At 36.2% G+C, this 14,284-nt stretch overlaps 2 long non-coding RNA genes across 2 annotated transcripts in view; one reads left to right on the plus strand and one right to left on the minus strand.

The window, feature by feature from the left end:
- Positions 1–12,441, minus strand: part of LOC135276924 (uncharacterized) — a 36,311-nt gene extending 23,870 nt beyond the window's left edge. Inside the window, exon 1 of the long non-coding RNA XR_010344470.1 lies at positions 12,238–12,441. This is a non-coding gene — a long non-coding RNA (uncharacterized LOC135276924). The remainder of the gene's footprint in view (positions 1–12,237) is intronic.
- Positions 1–13,804, plus strand: part of LOC105719365 (uncharacterized) — a 107,318-nt gene extending 93,514 nt beyond the window's left edge. The window contains exons 6-8 of the long non-coding RNA XR_001107963.2: positions 12,049–12,250; positions 12,878–13,081; positions 13,606–13,804. This is a non-coding gene — a long non-coding RNA (uncharacterized LOC105719365). The remainder of the gene's footprint in view (positions 1–12,048; positions 12,251–12,877; positions 13,082–13,605) is intronic.
- Positions 13,805–14,284: the final 480 nt, after the last annotated feature.

The raw sequence follows: 14,284 nt of genomic DNA on the forward strand, positions 1-14,284 counted from the left end.
CTCAAAATTTGTTTAATTTCCTTTTCATTTCCACCAAAATTATTTCAACTAATATGTGAACAAATTCTGCTGGGAAGCTTAATTTTGATATTTATTAAAGTGTTCTTCAAAATGTGTTATCAAAAGTCAGTATCTTATTTTGAAAAAGTCTCCATTAACTTTGTTAATCTATCTACGGCCAGTGAGCGTTATTCAAAAGATTTTCTTTTTTCATAGAGAACAAAGACTTTCACTTCTAAAACTTTGTAATAGTCACTCAAGCCATGCTCAACTATTACCATACTAAACAGAGAGAACAATAGATTCCCAAACTCCTGAGAATCCACAAAGTATAGTTTATTTTCAGTTACCTCCACATTTCATCAACCCCTCCAGGCTTACTATAAATACCTACATAGAGGATTGACTGTGTCAACCCAAAGCTAAATACCACTCAGTCCGACCTTTTCACTAAACTGACTAAAATGACTGGATCAACAGTTATTTCTTTCTTGCTAAACATACTCCCTAATTTTAATTAAATTCTCCATCATTATGGCTAACTTTGATTCCTGACAAAATCCTGTCAGGAATGCCAAATAGAGTCCTGTCTAGAATTTTGACAGGGAGTGTATATACATGACTGTATCTAGAAAAATCTCTCTCTTTTTATCACTCTCTCTTCCTTCTTTTCCCAGCAAATATTATTTCTTCATATTCTATAAACTCTATTTCCCCTCAGGGTACTGTGTTTTTTTCATGTAATAACTAGACATTACCCATAGGTTTAATCTCTTTTTTCCTGTTTCTGTACAATAAATGTTATCTAATGAAAATAAAATAAAGGCTTGTTTTTTGGATTAGTGGGAGGGTCAAAAAAGAGAAAGTCTGTCAATTCATCTTGTATGAGGAAATGGCAGTTTTTTCCTTAGATGAACTGCAAAATAACTGCATTCATGGAGTGTTTTCCCATTTGCCAAGTACATTCACATACAGCTTAATGCCTCATTCTTAAAAATAGACCCTGGGACAAGGTGTACATGGGAAAATCATGGGAGCTGGATATTGCTGCGCTCAATTCCATGTCATTCTAAGAAAGCTGTGATCCCATCCCATCCCTCCTTTACTTTAACAATTTGCAACCCCCAGCAGCAGCTGGGGTGTAGCTCCCCACTGGCCTACCTGCCCCTTCTCACATCACCACCCTGAAACCCTTTTGTATATTTACCATCCCTCAGAGGTCCAATTCTCTCCATTTTGTTGAAAAGAAACTGGGTTTCTACGAATGTGAGGACTCCCCAATATTGCATTTCTAAAAATAGGAGAATATTAGAATTTGAAGTTGTACCTTCTGAGCCCTACTTTGTCATATGCCCATAAAATCCAACTATCAGATTTCTATTAGTATTGCTTAAGTATTTCAGAACTACATTTATTTTTAAATGTAGATCCTCTATGAGAATTGTTAAAGTATAAGAATTATGCTTAAACCATGATGCAATAAATAATATTGATAATCAATGGCCCTTGCCAGGCTATAACACAAGATCAGTACTAATAAATTCTCACTGATTTATAACTGCTACATGTTAAATTATGGTGTAACTGTTTCCAAATATCTCATGTCTATTGTGAAAGAAACGTGGGATTGCAGTATTTTAAAATAAATATTTCACATTATTAGTGCAAAATATTTGCATGCTATGCTCATATTCCCATTGTTTATACTAATGCATAGTACTTGGAAGAACTATCCATTAGCAAAATGATTATTTATTAGAATATATGGTCTCAAATATTGTATGTAATTGAAAGCTTCTATAAAATGTTTTAATTATAAAATGTACCAAGAGACAGTGTTTTTTTATATAAATTGTTGAACTGAAATCTCCAGAACAATGACAAAGAAAGAATAAAATGAAAAACTATTATCTGGCACAATCTACAAGCATTTGAACAAAAAATCATGAAATAAAGATTAAAGTAATAAAAATATTAGACCTATCCACCCACTGTTGCATACATTCCTAAATGTGTTAAATGTGCACATCATTATAATGCATCTGAAAATCATTGTCTGACTTATAATGGATAATAAAGAAGTACCTGCCCTGCATACTTCAAAATCCTTTGAAGAATACAAAAAAATGCGATATCTTACAAATACACATTCTCAAAACTATATATGGCCTGCTTTTAGTAGAATGAGGCTCTGAATGGTCACTATAAATAATTATAGTGACAGTTATTAATAGTTATTGTGATATGCAAACCAAGAAATGCAAACCCTTCTTGTCATCTTGCTTGTCCTTTCTTCATGCACCTACCTGAACTATTCTCCTTTCTATATTCACTACCTTAGTTAGTGGTTTTGCAAATTATAAGTGAGAGTTGCAGTGTTTTGCTCAGTGAAAATTTATTTTCCGTTCTCTTAGAAACAGGACTCCAACTTTATCCTAGACAACTCCTTCTCTCCTTCATGGGGTTCAATCAGAGAATGATGTCTCTGGCCACAATGGTGAGTTCAGATATAAGCAGGCAGCCTGATTAAACTTTTGAAGAAAGGAGTACAAAGGTCTCTCTTTTCTGCTAGACTTGTTGCTGTGAAGATGCTGGGCTGGAGTCACTGTCCACCTTGCTACCATCACCTAGAACCTGAGAATAAACCCAGCACAAACAAAACCAAAGCCAAGGTCAGGAAATGGTGGCATGTTTTAGATGCCTAGATCCCAGCCACATTCTACCCCCTGGAATTTTTAGTTATGAGCCAATACACTCTTTTTTATGGTTTTTGTTCCTCCTAACACATTATATTTTTCCTTTGAGTTGTATTTTCTGTCATTGTCACATCGTCAACCAAGACAGTCTTAATATAACTTCTCAAAGAGCCCCTGCTAGAAACAGCAACTCTGCCTTGATTTCCTCTTTTATCTTCTGTGTTTTCCCTACCAATGTTCACTTGATTATCAATTTCTGTCTATTATCTTTCCAAGCCTCCTCTCAGATCAGCCTCCTTCCTTCCATTATTCCTATCACCACCAGTTGTTGTTATTTTTTAATCCAGGCTTTTCTTGTCTCCTACCTGGACTATTGTGATTACTTTTCAACCAGGTTTACTATTGTCTAGTTCATCCTTCACGATACTAATAGTGGCATATACCTAACCTGCAAAACAGAGAAAGTCACTTCTCTTCTCAAAATTTATCTGTGGCTCTCTACTGCAAAAATAAACCAACAAAACAAAACACAATAATGAGCAACAACAAAATGGAAAATTTGGCTTGGTATTGAAAGCCTTATCTTTCCCGCTTCTTTTCCTGTCTTTCAGGTTTTTCTCTTCCATGGACTCTGCTCAGGCCTTGTGTCCCTCCTCACTATTCCTTGGCCATAGTATTACGTTCCATATCTCGGTGAGGTTGCATATCCAGTTACGTCTGCTAGGAAAGAGTTTTGCGTCTGTTTCCACCTGCCCAACCTCTACTTCGAGACATGATTCAAAATATTTTTAATGTGAGTTCTATTTGTACTGTGCCAGCTAAAATTATTATTCACCTCCTTTATATATAACACCACTATAAAAACAAGTACCATATTATAATTTGTGTTACTTTTTCACTCAATAGGTATTAAATTCCTTGAGAGCAGAAAGTAGACCTTACACATCTTTTTCACTTTCCATTAAAAAGAACTATGCTTTGTGAACATATTAGCTTAATCACCGCCACCTGAAAGCTTGTATAGATGAATATATCTATACCTAAAGAAACAGCAGAGACTAAAAATAAAATGTCCCATGAAAGTACTGATATGTTTCCCTGGGATTAGGTGAGGCAGTTGAGAAAACTGCCTTGTTTTAATAATTCAGGCTAAAAATGAATGTGTTTAGACTGCTTCCACACCACCGCAATTACAGTGGAGATGTGCTCACTATCCCAATATTAGATATTGACAACTTGAGCAGAGAGTTCAAGAGCCCTAAGTGAGACTGGCTCACCACCAGATAGGGCTCCAGTAACTGTTAAGTATGATAGTGATATTGTAAAACAGGAATTATCAGATTGCATTTTCTCTTTGCACTAGTTTTACCTCAACTTATTCCTTTCATCACTGACATTTACCTCTTTATCTCACTATTTCTCAGTAACTCTCTAAGAAGCTACTACTTTGCCTGTGACATAGAAAACTTTTGCTATGCCTTAAGTACATCTCTGTGAGCTTTCCTCCTCACCCTGCACCTAGGAAGATGAGAGATTATGAAACAGTGAGGGTTCCTGCCTCCAGAAAAAGAAATCAGAACAATCTCATCTCAGAAAATGGACCAGAATTTGCAGAAAAACAGCCTAATGGTTAACCATTCTTTGTGGTCTGTGACTCAATTGAACTCTCTGAACTTAACTTTAATGATCTTAAAGGTCAACACCGCTTCTGACAACCACAGTGTGGGGTTCAGCAATTGGCCAGCACCAAGCTTCCCTATAACCAGCCAATCTTGAACTGACAAGTCAATAATGTGTTTGAATCAACCAACCTCTTCCTTGTGGAGTCTTCAGGCTTTGAAAGTCACGCCCTTACTTTAGTCGGGGAGATGGTATTCTGGGAGACTATTTTCCTGTGCATATCCCTATTTATAAGTTAGTTTGCAATTCTCTCTTAGTTGTTCTCCGATACTTAGTTGGAAGGCTCATCTCCGAGAGTCTCATTCTTGTATGTTGGATCCAAGTTTACCTTGCTTTGGTCAGTTATAACTCATCTTAACACTCACAGTCTTTACTCTCTTTTTATCATCTGTTAACGTCCAATAGTTCTAAGTTGTCAATTTGAGCAAATATACCAAGCCAACTCTCCAAATTATACAGATAACTCAGCATTGAGACAGATGTTCAGTTAGTTCATTTCAGAACATACATGAAAGCCCTGTCGGCAACTTGAGCTGAGCTTGGGAAGCAGGATGAAGCATTTCACAGTCAAGTGGCTGAAATTATTGGCAGCACTCACAATTCAAACATGGCTGAAATTTTAAAGAAACATCCCAGGCCCAATCTCTCTATCTACTCTATCGTGAGTCCTCTTATTTATTTCAGCAAGTTAGAACCAGACAGCTGAGACAATAAGGCAGCAGCATTTCCTCCAGTATTGAATCACATTGAAAGAGAAAACCCCTTTAGAAACATTAGAGGGGTCACCTTAATTTTTGTTGATTAAGCTGTTATGATTTTAAGCTGTCAAAATGTGTCACACTATTAACAAGTCTTTATTCAAAGAATACTTTGGTGCATATTTGTGAATCCAAAGAGTCACCATTTTACGGGAACCTATTATTTTACTCTGCTTTTCCTCTATGTCACATAATATGAAAGAAATAACAAAAGTATAATATGTAGACATCTGAATCACAGGTTTGATATCTACATTTTAAAAGTGACAAGTTTAAGAAACAAAACTACAACTATAACAGCTTTCATTGGCTTTATAGACCTGAATCACTAGTGTTTCTAATATAGTAGTTATTAAAGGTCTATGATATCATGAAATATTAATCATTTACAGTGGGCCAATGGAAAGGTGCTAATACCATCTTATAAAATTATTACTAACAACAATACTGAAAATGAATGAAATTAAATACATTTAAAGTATAGTTCTAGTAACTGACTTATTTTTCATTATGTGATTCCCATAGCAATTTTAAGCTGGTAGAAGTTTGGATGTGTTGTCTTTTTTTACATGGCAGATTTAGGTTCATAATAAAAATAGTGAGTCTATAATTATTTATGCATTGTGTATACCTCTACAATAGTCTCTAGTTTTGCTTTATCAACCAGTTTTAAGTCTTGCTTTTAAAAAGTTTTGAAAACACTTTTAGAGTAAAGAGGCTATTTCCCTATTTATTATCAAAGAAAATATTCAATGTCAGATAGTAGGGGAAGAAAGAAAATTACTCTTTCAAATGATGCAAAATATAAATCATGCAACTTTTCCTTGGTTATAGATAAAAAAATAAACATAATTCTTTAGAGAAAAAGGAAAATATTGAGACATATCTTTTTTGAAGAGTAACAGCATAAAAGATTGAAAATTTTATTCCAGTTATGATATTTACCAGTTTTAAAAACAAATGTGGTTTATAGCACATATAAAAATAGAGACAGCATAAATCAAAGCAAACAGAGATTGCTTACTCTATCCCCTTGCTTTAATCGCTAAGAAAACAGAGCGAGTAACGCATTGGAGAATGCATAGGGCCAGAGCATAGGTTCCCTGATGGAAATTACTTTTTAATAGCAAACCTTTACTCATAATCGTTAGAGTTAAATCTACTTTGAAACCAACAGCATTAAAGATATGCTAACATCAAGAAACTGTTAAGCAGAATTTGGTTTTGAACAATTTACAAAGTTGTAGTTAAAGAAAGATTTAAAAAAGGAAGTTGTCTAATAATTTTTTATAACGTTTTTCTAAATTCTAAGATTCACTTTTGCTAGTTTTTTATAAATATTTTTCTTTTATAATTTCTACACTTTGTTGTATTTAATAGATAATATTTAGGTGTTTTATAAAGTCCTAGGTGGCAGTATAGACAAAGGAAGAGAAAAATTGCATTGGTTTGGGATGTTTCTCTGCTATTTGGGAGGCCGTTTAACATAAAAGATAAATTGTCTCTCCTAAGCAAATGTCTTAGAAAAGGCCTATATTAATGAGAGAAGAAAGGCTCTAGAACAGCATATTTAGTGGAAATGTAGTCAGACCGATTTATATAATTCTAAATGTTCTAATAGTCACATTAAAAAAAGAGCAAGCAACAAATAGAAGTAATTTTAAGAGTATATATTTAAACCAATGTATACAAAATATTATTTCATGATGTAATCAGCATAAAAATGTTAAATAGAAATTTTACATTATTTCCTTATGTTTGAAATGTGATGTGTATTTTATATTGATAGTACATTTAAACCCACGCTAGCCTCCTTTCAGGTTTTCAATAGGCAACTGTGGCTAGTGGCTATTGTTGCCATAGATTATTTATTCTGGTCAGTCATGAACCTGTCAGGACTCTACTAGCATGTAAGAGCTGGTCAGGACCCCAGTGCTACTACCACAGGTCACTGGGAGCACACTGACCAACCTTCCACAATTGATCCCAGAGGGAGTTGAGGAAGAACCTTCACCTCTTTATTTTCATCAACAAGCTGTCATGTAAAAATTAAGAGCAGAAACCCCAAACTAGAGAAATTGATGTGTTTATATGAAACAGATTTGGTCGAATTTCCTTTACCTGGCCCCAGCTGGAGAATCTGGCCTGGGAGCCTTTTCTTAGTGCTAACTGTGTAATTCCATCTATGCTGTTATGTTCCATCAGCTTTATATCCTCAGTCCCCAACATATAGCTGCAGCCTAGTATGTGTCTGTAAGTGTCTGTTACACTAATCTGACCTAATAAGGACCTCAAAATATACGGGAAGGAAGAAGAATTTGGTGTCTTGAAGTAAGATGAAATTCATTCTGTAGACAGATTTCTTTTACACCGTTTACAATTAATTGACAGGAACACTGGATGTTTAAGAAAGTCATCCATAGGGTGCCCACCTCATGCTAGAAGTTTTCTTCAGCCTTTTGCTATAATCTTACTCAGAAAGATTGGAAAATAAAGCTTACCTCCTAAGGAATTCAAATTTACTTTAAAGCATTTCTTTTATTATAACAACGGTGTATTCAAAATGATATAGGTGATGAGAAAAATGTTATAAATTATTATTAATGTATCAATGCTACATTATTCAATAGAGAAACTAAAGGCATTAATGTAATTTCTCAGTAAGAGCTGAATATGTAGCTTCATGTCTTCATCTGATGCACATATGGAGATGGAAGTAAATTGATGTGAGTATCAGTATGTTTGTCATTGGCATATCTGTCTTGGGGTAATCAATGAAGAATTTTCAAGGTGCAGAGTAACTGAAAGAAGTAATTACAAATAAAAGCCAAACGATGTTAGGCAAGTTACTTAAGCTTCTTAAACCTCCATTTCCTTATCTGTAAAGATAGGAAAAGAATAATGCCTAACTCATTATTGTGGAGACTAACTTAGATAAGGCATAGTATTTGTGTTTAGTAAGAAGACAAGCACTTGGTAAATTCTTAAGAAATGGTAGCTATTCATATAAACACATTTGATTTCGCAAAAATGAGGTAAAAGGTAGAGGAGGATAATAGTAGATAATCTATCTGTTCTTTGCTAAAGCTGGAAAAAGTGTGAATCATGCTAATGACTGTTTATTTTACCAGAATAAACACAATTTCAGACATACTGTGACTCTAAAAGGAGGTGATGATTCTACTTCCTGCCAAGTCATTGGGTATAGATGACTTAGTGGCCCATATTCTTTGAAACACCCTTATTTAATGCCCAAGATATCTGTTTTTTTTCTGTCTGGAGACCTCTGTGCTCACAGAGGGAGAAGGCAACACCCCATGGTTAGAGAACAGAATGTAGGGTCAGACTCAAGGACAGATATTCCAGTCTTGCCACATACTCTTGAATCACCTTCAAAACATCATTTGGATCTAGAGACTGCAAAACCTTTCCATCTTTCAAGCTCTTTAGACCTTCAAAGTTGCTCAAAGGCTTGGAAACCCAATGAGAATATTATTGAAAGAACTATGTCAATGTATGCATGCTTTTATCAGATGATACTCTAACGACTACAATGATGACTTCACTGAAATAAACAATTGGGTGGAAAAATTAGGCAAATGACAGAAAACCTGGAGAGTAATGTGACTTTTTTCTCAATGGGAAAGGAACCTAATCTAAACTGCTTACTGAGTTGGATCTGGCCTCTACCCTTTGTATCTGTTTCAACAAATGGACAAAGTACAATTACAACCCACTGAATTTGTTTGTTCTCTTAAGTAAGTCTTAAAAGGCTCCACCTTCTTAAGTATATCATTAGTTTTCTTAGCAAGTCATTTTCTTACATAGAATGCAATAGTAATCTGCAAGTTAATTCAAGACAAGGTATTTCATTCCTCAAATTATTGGAAAGCATACACTTTAAATGTATTGAGTGGCTGACTCAAACATGTCTATAACTACCGATGGCAAAGCAACATGGTCTCTGTACCAGGAATGTCTAAGTTATTGAAAAAGATAATGGGAGTCAGACACCCTGGCGCTAAATTATCAATCTGCCTCTTAAACTCTCATGTAACTAATGTAAGCCCTTTAAATATCCTGAGCTTCTGTTTTCATATATGTAACTGTATGTTGTTAACTATTCCTTCTCTATATGTCACATAGTATTGTTAGGAGAGGGAAATGAGAAATTGTTATGCAGCCTAAAGATAAATAGCAATAATATTACCTTTTTAAAAACAGCATTATGTTTAAAATTTTATAGTATGGCATACAGAATTTGGATAGATGAACAAAAGATTCATATAAAATGTTAATTTCTACATATTTTAAAAATGGGGTTTAATCAGACCATTTAAAAATAATATCTCCTTTTTGGGCCAGGCATGGTGGTTCATGCCTGTAATTCTAATACTTTTGGAGGCTGAGGCAGGAGGATCCCTTGAGCTCAGGAGTTCAAGACCAGCCTTGGCAACATAGCCAGAACTTGACTCTACAATTTCTTTTTTGTAAATTAGCTGGGCATGGTGGCATGTGTCTATAGTTCCAGCTACTCAGGTGTTTGAGGTTAAGCACAGGAGGTCAAGGCTGCCGTAAGCAGTGGCCATGCCACTGTATCCAGCCTGGGCAAGAGAGTGAGACCCTGTCTCAAAAAGAAAAAGAAAAAGAAAGAAACCCTTTTTTCATGTTTTGTAAAATTTTTCCAAATCACTTTTATGCATGGTCTAAATTTTCTCCTTATGACCCCTTGAAAGTAGGTAGTGCAAGTACTGTTTTCATTCTCAGATATTCAAATTGAGTTAAAGAAAGCAACTTAATGAACTTAACAAAGATTTCCACTAAACGACAGTGACAACAACAAAATCAGCCTTGCAAGAAATTTCCACTCCAGCACTCATTTTTGGCCACCATAATTTTTCCAGGATAAGATTCTTAAGGCAATGTTCTAAGTTCATAATTACCTTAGTTGCATGCACAATTTGGGTAGTTAAGTAATTACATGATTTGCACATGCAAATACTGCAATCATTGGCACATAAAAATAATGTCGTTTAAACATCTGGGCCTGATGGAGGACAAATGGTCAGGAAAATCAGAATTTCTGTGGTTCCCAAAAGGGATCACTATAAACAGAAAACAAGTTGTTCTCAGATGTTTAGAAAATCCACTCACTTTAACCTAGAGAAAAGAAGCAACATGGAGGCCTTCTAACTTCAACCTCCTCTCCAAAGATATCCAGGTACCGAATAAGCTATTTGGAACCATAAAATGTCTGAACTCTAATCAGAACATTTGAATGTAAAACACAGTTCTACCACTGAAGAGGTTGAAAGTTTTGAACAAATCACTTAATCCCTGAGTCTCCTAAAATTAATCTCTAAAATGAGAATAATAACATCAACATTGTAGGATTGAAAAGAGAAATAAATGAGGTAAATTATGTGAAACTTCTCTGTAAATTCTGAAATCCTGTACAAATAAGACCAATTTTTATTGGACTGGATATGTATATGATGCTACCTAACATCCCAATAGATCAGACACAAAATGGTTTTATTATTATTATTTGTTGAAAAACTTGTTATCTCTCAGGGAGCTAAGTAATTTTACTACATTTCCTCTCTCGTCTTGCAAAAAAGTATAACATGAAAGGGAAATGAACTTCCTTTTATATCCAGAGGTGATGTGGCCTCTGTTAGTCCTAGATCTAGTTTTTGAACCAATAATCGAAGGTAGATGACAAAGAAAACTGGCAAGAATTTCCAAGGAGAGCAAAAATTCACATCTGTAATGTTAGAAACTAGGCCTGCTGATAAAAATAAAGGGGAAAACATTTTTTTAACCATCCCAATAAATTCATGAGTTTTGTGAGCTTGCTACAGTTTTTGTAAGGGGTACAAAAAATGTTTTACATATGAGGCTGAATATACAGCACTGACTGAAACTGTAGCCAGATAAACGTATGTGAGACATTGTGCAGAATGGTACAAAACTAAAATTGCAAGGCATCAGAAAATGTTTTCATTAGAGAGCGTGTGTCATTTCCTTGTGGGAGATTGACAGCATATTTATGACTCTTGGTATGATGGACCTGCAAGAAGGTTAAAAAAGAAATTGTGGGTCATGTTAAAAGATTTCACAAGAGATGTAATTCTAGACTTGTCATACTCCATTCTTTCTCACACAGGAAAAAAGCCACATTGATAAACATGTGTGTCCTCTCCTTTCCAAAGCCCTCTTTCTAACTCAGAAAGCAGTATGGTTCCATGGAAAAGAAATGGCTTTGGAGACATGGAGACATTGCTATACTCTAATTTCATTATTTGCTGGGTGGGTGGACCTGGATAGATAATAATACTTAAACTCTTAGGAATTTGCATTTGAAAATATCTAAAACATTCTTAAATTCTAAGTAAACTACAAGGGAGATTATGCATAGCTTCACCAGAATTCCAACATCACCAGGACCCACTTTCTTTCTATCTTGCAGATACATCTAGATGGCTATGTATGGTGGGTGGCAAGATGACAGTAGTAGCTCCAGCCTGTGATTCCCAAGTAAAGGCCAGAGAGAAAGGGCAACCATATCTGTGGCAGAACTTTCTATATGTATTTTATTCTGATTGGCTTAAAGGTATTCTCAGGGGCCAGGCATCTGGGGACTGTGCATTTGTGAGAACTCACATGCTGGATTTTGGAGGAGGCAGAAATTCAGTGTACATTTTTTCCTGAATTTCAGAAAATAGATTCTGGTGGCAGAAAACACAGATACCCTCTACAGAGGTTTAGGGATAACCTATGTAGGGATATGGTAGTGAATAGGGGGATTTATTTATAACTTTTTCAATCTCTACAGTTCCAACGTTTTCATCTTCACTTTTATTACTTATTCACAGATAGAATCTTCATCCATCAAATTTTGTTCCCCATAGGTGGCCTCCAGACACTTCTAGTTCCACAAGGAAATTGTGCAGTTTCCTGAAATGAACAACACATAAAGCCATGGGAATTATGGGTCAGCTCCCAGACCTTTCACTTCATGGCTGCAAACCCTTGTGAAAGTTCCTCACCTCTTTATGCTTCAGGAATCTTAGTAAGGAAACAAGAATAATCGCACTTACCGTGAGGGTCATGGTAAGGAGTGAAATTAAAGATTAAAAGATCCTACAACAGCATCTGCTACAGAGTAGATGCTCAATAAGTGATTCTGATTATGCCGTTGGTCAAGGTCTTGAGATCTACTTTTTGGGGCTTCCTGTCCCACTGTCACCACCATATCCCATCCAAATGCCGATATTCAAAATGACCTTCATCTTTCACAATTTGAAAGAAGTCGGTGGCCTAAAAAGAGATAGAAGCACAGCAGAACAGTTTGTAGATTATTTGAAGGGGCACTGCTGTGCAAAGAAGGGTATCCATCATAGGACAAATGTCTGTTACTCTCAGTATTAAAAATTTTTCTAAAGTACTAAAAATCACTTAAGAAATTCAGAGAAATAACCAAATTCAAGTGCTTTATGAAAGGAAAGCTCTGTCGGGAAGTTGGCTAACTAAAAACTAGCTGTTTCTTATTTATCAGCAAATGACCAGCTGCAACAGTTCAGCCTAAAAACCCCTTGCTATTTGACCTCATCAGCAAGCACCCCACAATAGGTCACCATTGCTTAATTAGACAGGGGAGTTTTCAAATGTAATCTCTTTGCACTCAGCAGGCCCTGGGTCAAATAGAATCTGACTAACCTGCAGCTTGTGTTTACACAGCTTCCAACAGTTCAAAAAGCCAAGGGAAGATCAGAAGCTTATCTTCCAGCCAACTGGGGTGGTGGTGGTGGGGGGTGGGGGTTGGTGGAATTTGACAGAAGCTTGTAATCAGCGACATTGGAGGACGAGGGAAAGGCCTGTCATCTGTTTTGAAACGTGTTACGACAAGATGTTACATTTCTGGAAACCTGGGTGCAGAAAAAGGTGGGCAGATTCCATTCTAGTGGTTTAATTAAGAAGGAAAGTAAAGATCTAAAGTCAAGTCCAGCCCTGTTGTCTGGACCTCCTCCCTGGGGAAGCAGGGGCAGTGCAGGGGAGGATGGGAAGAGGACGAGGGCACTGGGATGTGCCGGCCAGCGCGTGGCAGCTGTTCACGGTGAATCCTATTCTAGCTCATGGCCATGTGTTCCAGCCCTTTTGGAAAATTACCTCCAAATAACAGATCACGAAAGAGCAACTCCAGCAAGCCCTATAATTTAGTCCCCAGAGGAAATTCTTCATTCATCAAGTGTACAGGAGGCTAAATTAGTTCTATACCCAAGTGGGCCCTGGTTGGCAATTTTATGTGAGGATAAACCCTACCTTGGGGAAGAGTCCAGCCAGAAGGGCTGGAGGCCAAGTACTGCCTGGTGTCCAGCTGGGTCAGACCACATATTGCACCACAGATTGGGGAGACTTCCTGGGGAATATCTCTGGGACTCAGTCTCTGTCATTTTTTTTTTTTCCAGACACACATTTTTGAAAGTTTGTGGGGATTGAGTGAATCTGCTTGCATTTCAGCCTGAAGGTGCCAGAGTGTTCTTCACCAGGGGACAAAATGGACTTGTCAGAAGTGCAAGATGGGATTGAACCTTTAAAATAATTGCTCAGTCTCTTTCTCAGTATTAAGCCAATGTACAAAATACTGACAAATCTGCTTCTACAGTATACACAGATGTTGCTGTTGTCGTTGTTGTTGATTTGTGGATTTGTTTTTGTTCTTGTTCCCTGAATCTATTCACAGTCTGGAAGCCAGCCCCACTCTTGGTGGCCATTAAAACCTAAACAAAACAAAAATTCCTTAGAAGACATTTAAAGGATGGTATGTTTAAGAGTATGTCTCTATTTCCCCCAGTCACATCTTTATTTTTGTAAACTTTGTTTTTTCTTAATTGAGAGGTAGTTGAATTCCTCAGGTGTACCAAACATTTCAAGGTCTATAAATAAGCAAGAGGTTTTCTTTGTGCCTAATCAACATGTTGCCTAGAATGAGATACTTTTTTAACATTCCCTACATTTTAAGAAAAGTGATGTTGCTAAATTTAGGTTACATTCTGAAGCTAAAAATCTTGATCCTCTTCTTAGAAATCTGATTCACTGTCTCCATCTAGGAATCTGGATAAAACTACATGCTTCTCCTCTTGGCTA

Source organism: Aotus nancymaae, unplaced genomic scaffold, assembly GCF_030222135.1.
Source record: "Aotus nancymaae isolate 86718 unplaced genomic scaffold, 86718_ANA_hifiasm-v0.15.2.pri h1tg000029l, whole genome shotgun sequence".
NCBI lineage: Eukaryota > Metazoa > Chordata > Mammalia > Primates > Aotidae > Aotus > Aotus nancymaae.